Source organism: Gorilla gorilla, chromosome 4 (genome assembly GCF_029281585.2).
Source record: "Gorilla gorilla gorilla isolate KB3781 chromosome 4, NHGRI_mGorGor1-v2.1_pri, whole genome shotgun sequence".
Classification (NCBI taxonomy): Eukaryota; Metazoa; Chordata; class Mammalia; order Primates; family Hominidae; genus Gorilla; species Gorilla gorilla.
Window position 1 is genome coordinate 168,177,296 of NC_073228.2, and position 6,069 is coordinate 168,183,364.

Consider the following 6,069-nt stretch of genomic DNA (forward strand, 5'->3'; position numbering starts at 1 on the left):
GGTGACCAGATGCCTGTTCTCATGATTAATTTCTTGTCTGTTTCCTAGTGTCACACCTTCGTGTCTTCTCCATGACAGGGGTCACTGATGGTAATAACCAGTGTTGCTTAGCTCTCCTTGGCATAAACAGGGAATAGGAAAGATAAACTTATCCTTTTACCGGGAGAGTAATATTTCCCATTCATACCCTGTTACAAGTTCCTACCTCTTAATGGATGCAAATCCTGAAAAGTGCTTCTCCTTCCAGTTCTAAAGGTCTAGATATACCTGCAATCTCCTTGTCTTTCTCTCATCACATAATTTGTCCCTTATTCAAGAGGAGTAAGTCAATGAAATGTAATTATTTTCAATGCATTATCTCATCCTATTAAATGCCAGAGTGTCAGAAAGAACAAAGAACATGTCACTTTCTTTCAGCTTTATGAATATAATAAATATAATAGTAACTATGTAGGAAAACCACAGAACCACATATTTTGGGGAATTAAAAATATTGTTATCTAGGAAATGATTATCTAGTTGGGAAAATAAGTTATCCGTAGGAAAATTTTTTCAGTGCAGTGCAGAGGATGCCTGTCATGAATGCTGCCAAGTTAATATTAATGCACAGCAAAATAAGGGACTGCCAGGTGGAGAATATAGGCTAAAGAGGCTGCATTTGTATTTCAAATGCAGTTGCATGACTTATTTTATCTGCGTGAGACTTCATTTCTCATTTGCAAATGGATATTAAACAGCATAACTAACTCATAGTGTTCTATGAAGCTTCAATAAGAAGAGTTTACAAGTGCCTTGTAGTGAAAGTTCAATAAATGTTAGCCATACAATTATGATGGCTGAGAGAAGTTAAAAAAACATGTGGGGTAGGGGACCTGAGAAAAATTGCTGGATTGAGTCATTAGCAAGTCTCTGGTGACTTTCAAAAGGGCCGTTTCTGCCAACTACAAAGGAAGGCAAAGTACAGCAGGTTAAGGGGTAAATAGGCAATAAATACTTGCCATACAGAAATCAATAGAAGCAGAAATCAATAGAGCTAAGAAAGTTCATCCATTTGAGAGACTGGAAGGTGAAAATCAAATAATCGAGTAAAATAGTAATATGATAAAACTTTTTTTCTTATTTAAGGAACGAGTAAAGTAACCCTGGAGAGCAGACGACATTTAACCTACAGGGGTGGAAGAGCAGGGTTTGGTGAGACTGAGAGAGCTTTAGGTTAATGCCACGGGAGTCCTGAGTGAAAGGTGAAAGAGGCCCATTCTTGAAATAGCAGCGCACCATCAGATTTATATCCCGCCAGATTAAGGGCATTTTCTTACTAGACAAACTAGCTTTCTATTATACCTAAAGCTAAGGGACCACAGAGAATTATATGACCCCGACTAAAGGTTGCACCAAGCTATGGCATTAATGAATTGAGTCTCAGGAGCTTGAAATGTGTTTAGCTGTCATTTGAACAAATGGTCTTAAGTACAGATTAGGCCCTGTACGGTCTGCTGCAAGGAATGTAACTGGCATCACTGTATTCACTGAGGATTTCAGTAGGGAAGAACTAAGAACTATGAAAAGTATCAAACATGACTATGCCAGCATAAATAGACATATTAAGTAACTAGAGAAATAATCGGTTTTGTTTCTGGCTTTAATGTAAAAACTGACCTCAGATATAAACTCTCATGTTTAATCTTCAGAAACATTTTTCTGTCCTTACAAAGAGATTGAGAAGCTTGGGTGATCATTTTATTTAACGTCAAAGTCCTATTTTAAAAGCAATTATAAAATAGAGTAGCAAACAGATGTCCATTCTTTCAGTCCGTTGTGATGAATCAAAACAAATCTATCATAATAATTGTATTAAACTTTGTAATCTGCTCAGTGAAGCAAGTAAAATAAACCAACATAAACAATATCCAGAAGGTAGTGATTTCAGTAGTTATAATGAACATATTATAATAGTCTCTCATGGCTAAAAATGTGAGGTCCTTGGAATCATATCATAGACATAATTCCAGTTTATCAATGAAGACTTTTTCAACTTCTCTGATTCTCAGTTTCCTCATCTCTGATATGTAAATAATAATCTATAACCTCCAGGATTAGTGACAAAAAGAAGATGAATACAAAGTGTCTAACCCAGTACACACCACATTGCTTCTTAAGAACTGCTATGGATTCTTACGTCTATTTTGCTTACTTGTTCTTTAAATTTTAATCTCAACTCAATCTGAGGGTGTGAATTCCATGAAAGGGCATCCAAAACCACTTATGAAAAATGCTTTATGTTGGTACATCATTGAGGACAGATACTACCTGCTAGCAAGTCCAAAGCCAGTTTTCTCTCCTGCTTTTGGTTAGGTGACTATTCCTCTGGTTAAATATTAGACAAAGGCCGTGGGCGGTGACTCATGCCTGTAATCCCAGCACTTTGAGAGGCCAAGGTTGGCAGATCACCTGAGGTCAGGAGTTTAAGACCAGCCTAGCCAACATGTCTCAGAAAAAAAAAAAAAAATTAGCTGGGCAGAATGAATGATAGGTGCCTGTAATCCCAGCTACCCTGTCTCAAAGAAAAAAAAAAAAAAATTAGCTGGTCAGCTAATACCAGCTACTCCAGAGGCTGAGGTGGGAGAATCGCTTGAACCTGGGAGGCAGAGGTTTCAGTGAGCCAAGATTGTGCCATTGGACTCCAGCCTCCATCTCAAAAACAAACAAGCAAACAAAACATTAGACCACCTAGCTGGAGTAGTTGGCTTACATCTAATTTTTTTTAAGCCTTTAAAAAGCCATCATACCCAGGAAGCTTCACTTAGGAACTGAGACCCACAGGGGAGAGGAAGATTTCCATCCCCCTAATTTATTCACACACTAAAGTTAAGCCATTAGCTAACTGGCCTGGGAGTTCACATGCCTGAAAGTGTGGCTTGTCTTTTTCTTGTCTGAGCACACATATTTGAACTGGGCTGTAATTATGAGAAAATACCATCTTTGGTGCCTTGGCTGGCAAAAGAAAAAAAAAAGACAAAAAACAGGATTGGAAACACTCAACGATTGGACTCACACCCAGAAAAGTCATTTTGTGCACACCCTTGCTTTAAATAAAAATTACGTTTCAAATGTTATAGACAGATACATCTACTGAAAGATTTAAAACAAAAAGACTTAAAATTTCTTCTAGATCCCTTCAAGTATGCCTGAGTGTTAGATATTCTAAGTCCCTTATGTTATAATTAAAGCCTTACCTTCAAATATTTTCTCTGATTTCCTAAAATGATTTTGCTGTATTTTCCTCCCTCCCTGAGTAGATCTTTGCCTTAGAAAACTAATCTGCCAAAAGACATTCCTGCGGAGATATACTGCCAAGGCAGGAAAAAAAAAAAAAAGTAAACGTTAGAGGCATTTTTACTGCTAAAGCCCCAGAAGCAACAATCTTATCTCTAAGTCTGTAACACAAGCACATTAATCTGATTTGCATGTCATCTAAACAGAGAATGGGTTTGGAGAGCTCTGTATCATCTCAAGTGAAAATTAGATTAGCAATGTGGTTTAATGTTGGCCAATAAAAGAGAGGAGAAAGTATGTTTAAATAATTTTAAGTTTAAAAGAGTAAAATAAATGGAAAATGTACAGATCTTTCTTTAAATAAAGAGTAGCTGCTGTTCTATCGCAATGATATGATACATTATAAAAGTATATAGTCTAACTTGATAAAGGAATAGGGATTGAGTCTATTTTTCTGAAACAGAATATGACTTTGGATCTTAAACACTCTCATGGATCTATAACAGCCATGAAAATATTCATTGGTCACTGTACCTAGGGCTTAAAATAAGTCAAAGAAGTGGATGACTGATGAAATCCCTACACATTTTACCTTGTGGTATGCTTTCCTACATGTTTAATTTATGTAGAGCCCTTTGGGGAATATTGACTGTGTTTGCCAGAGACACATTTTTGAGTTCATCATGTCTTTTATCAATGTTGTCACTTAAGAAACTGGTATTACTGTTATATCAATATTTTATACAAACATAGGTCATTTCTAGTGACAAAAAGGACTTTAGTTACTAAACCACAGCTTCAGTTTGATTTTATTTTTCTGAGAAACGCTTAGTATTACATCGAGTTTCAATTGGATTTTTTTCACATGTTAACATCTCTCAGAAAGATCATTTTTTATCATGTTCCAGATTGATTTCCACCATCAACACCTTTACCTCTTCCCGCCTGAAAATAAAATATGAAATATAACAAGTAAATCGCAATCTACCTTGGTAAATAAAATGAATTTAATGATAAAGAACAAATTGGCTCAGGGCCCCCAATTCACTTGTTCAGAGGGAAGACACTAGGGTAAAGTCATACTTCCTTTGATTGTGTAACTTCAGATGTCATACAGTGTCACTTCTGCTTCATTTTATTGCTGAAGGCAGTTGTAAAGTTCTGCCCAGCTTGAAGGGAAGAAAAAACAGACTCCACCTTTCAATGAAGGACTGTCAACATAACACTGTAAGAAATGCACGTGGGACAGGTTATATATTCATTCGCTCTTTTTTGGAAAATACGATGACCCCAGGGCTCCCCGCTAGTTGGGTAGAACATGGGCTAAACTTAAACCCTCACTTCCCTTCTTGGCTGTCACCCTTGCACAGTGAACAACCTTCATAATCATACATGGAGGTCTTACTTAATGGGTCAAAAAGACCTTTGATATTACTTACGCCTCTCTTTACCGATGTGACTTGAGAAAGTTATTTGAATATTCTTTATCCAAATTTCCATACTGTATTGCAGTGAAAATGAAATGAGAAAATACATTTAATATGAATAGCACAATGCTCAATATGAGTTTTCTGTTGTCCTTATGTGAACAAATCCATTAGATTAACCATATAAAATTGCCATAATTGAAAGTAAAAAAAAATGGTTAAATACAGGCAATTTCACTAGATTTCCTAACATAATAAATTTTTATTGATAAATCACACAAAATGTTTTCTTCTGTTAAACCGTAAAAGATCCTCAAATTGCACAGAAAACAGCTTAAGACAGCTTAAGCTGTTTCTGATTTTAAACACAGATAATTTATGGACTTAATACTAGAAAACCAAATGAAACCTGTGATTAGAAGAATTGCCCAATTGCCTTTTTAACTATTTGACTTTGGTTCCCCAATTCATTCTTAGTATAGGATGACTCAAAAATTCATAACCATATGAAAGCCTCTTCTATTATTGTCATGTTTTTAATTGGACTGAAATTAGTAATTTGCATGTTGGCTGGATAAAGGGATATCATAATATTTACTATTTTTTTCCTCGTATCTTTTTTCCCCTCAAATGTAAGTTTTCAAACAGCCTACTCTTCTCTTATTAAAGCTCATATCTTCTCTGAATTCTTTTGAGATCTGCTTCTCAATGTCTAAAAAGTCCATTGTTAGCTCAAATTTCCCCCCTCCGGGCATCAAGATTAGAACCCATATCTTCAGCAGTGACAGAAAAACCCATTAATCTGTTGTATCCCCCTGGCTCTCTGCCCAGTTTTGCACATTCAGAATGATTTACTGTATTGAAATTTTCCACATTATTCAGCATTGGCAATCCATCATCTGAGCAAATTATATATCTAGCCTCCCATCAGTCCAAATGTGTTTAGATAATGAAGCTTCTCCAAAGCTTCAGTCATCCCAAAACTGTGTTATAGAAAGGTGTGTAATTCACAAAGTCATTGGAAATGTATTATAAAGGAAGGAAGTTTCTCCTTCCTGAAAGTTTTTTTTAAGTGTTAGAGAAAGAAATAAACTGTAAAGTCAATTAAGTTACTTCTTTCAAAAGGAATAAGAAAAAAATAGAAATGTGGAAAAATGAATAAATAAAAAAATTTCATATTTTATTCTTACTTGACACTTCGGCATGTTTCTATTTACATTAAACCTTATTAATTGCTTAAAGGGTTATCTTTTGTTGTTGCATTGAAATGTGACCAATAGTCAATAAACAAAAGAAAATGACCAAAAATGACGCTGATGTATTTAGGGACAAACAGATCCCACCTGAAAGTTCGGTGTCTCTTATGGCC